The sequence below is a fragment of the Nicotiana attenuata genome, unplaced genomic scaffold, assembly GCF_001879085.1.
Source record: "Nicotiana attenuata strain UT unplaced genomic scaffold, NIATTr2, whole genome shotgun sequence".
NCBI classification, from domain to species: domain Eukaryota; kingdom Viridiplantae; phylum Streptophyta; class Magnoliopsida; order Solanales; family Solanaceae; genus Nicotiana; species Nicotiana attenuata.
This window is the reverse complement of record NW_017672377.1, coordinates 190,361-192,341: the sequence shown is the minus strand read 5'-3', so window position 1 is coordinate 192,341 and position 1,981 is coordinate 190,361.

Here is a 1,981-nt window from a genome sequence, read left to right as displayed (position 1 = left end):
CGAAGTATTATCAGTTTACATCACATTGCCCTTTTACTGGAACATATACCCCCGTCGAATCAGTATGGTTGGCAATACCATTTTCCTTAATCATTTGAAGATCGATTCTTTAATCACCTGCAGCTGCCCGTGCTGCTTAAGAATTAAATGACTTTCCATTATGAACAGAACCGTAACCTTACACACACAAATCCTAATCCTCCACCACATATCGCATATACCATACCACACCAGTATAACATGAGAACTCCATCTCCCTTCCTAACCACAAACATCTATGTACTCCACTAGTCAAGAACTCTCCATCAATCCCATCAAGAAGAGAAATCATTACACATTCCATGCTTCGCATGCCCATAGGCAATTTATACGTCTCTAAACCACGGTAAAACTTATCAAGAACTCTCCCTCAATTCCATTGCACAAGCTAGACTGCCAGGACTGAATCCTTCTACCCGAACCAAGCTAAGCAAGCTGTTAGAACTCAAGAGCATTGCTGCACAATACCTGTAAGGGCTCATTACCTCGAACACATACGATGAGTTAATCATATCCCTACCATACCGATTTGGTCTGCTATCAAGCTATTCCATCTATTTAATTTCCCTTCTGATTCATCATCAACTTGATATTCCCTCTTGCCGTAGCACCACAGTTCCTCAACCCAGGCTCACTACCCGAGACCCAAGCACAAGACCACCCTGCCTAAGTCCCATAAGCCGCTGAATACCCTCTCAAATGTTCCCAGAAATACCACATTCCAGAATACTTTACTTGCAGAACTTCCTGCGAATCTGAATTCGTTACCATTACCTTCCAGATACCGATACATAGGATCCCATAATCAACATAAAAAAAATACCACAAGTCTTGACCTTTTCTAATGAAAACACAGTCTCTAGCCACATACACAACCTTAAGACACCTGATTATTACATGTAGAATCTTGAACACAATAAAACCATTCTCGAGAGTCATTCACTCTTATTCAAACTGCAAATTACCTGACTTAACGAACAAAACCACTCGTGCCTTATTAGCACTCTGACACCGCAGGGTATGATCAAATTCCAATACAAACAAACATCTTCCTTCTCTATACACTGAGCATTTCCTTATCAACAACAGCTCAAGACATCTTATTATTTTCACACATCTACGAAGCACCATAAACCTTTGTCAAAATTTTGCTTCACTCGTGCCATCCTCGGCTCAATTTTCTGCAACCCGAACTGATCTGCCAGCATACCTCGAAACGGAACCAACGTAGCACATAACCGTGCAATCAGCTAATCACAGCAACCTCCCCAACTTGGCTCGAAGCCATGTATCAAGACACACTCAACAACTCCTAACACTTTTACTCTAATGATGCCACAATACCATAGTGAGATTAAACTCAAATCACTTACAAGTCTATGAAAACACAGATCATCTAGTACTGAAATCCTCTGCAAACCTCGCATTCATCCCCACATCAGCTGAGTCCACTCCCTTAAGCGACCCGGATTTTCAAATTACAACACGTACCTTTCAATTACACATGAGATCTTCTAACGTACACATAAGGAGCATACCACTTAAGAACACTCCGCAGGAGATAACCCACCTGATTCGCCTCAATTTAGTATTTCCGCACACCTTCCACCATCATATACGTTACACAGTCAATTTAGTCTTCCTGAGTCTGAACTCATACCGCCTCGTGTATTGCAGTTTACTTTCCAACTAGGAGACACGAAAATATTCTTCACGCGCCCATAATTCGGGCTACACATCAAGTCACAATAGGAATCGGACACTTAACAGTTCATTTATTATCCAGCAGACTTCTTCGTCACTACCAAGTCCTATAAATACACCTCGCAGCACCAACATACTCATCACATGGATATCCACCCGCCATTCCGGCTAATAGGGACAATACCGAACATATAAGTTCAGAACACTTGCTCGCACAATCAGCACCTCGGTGCTCAAG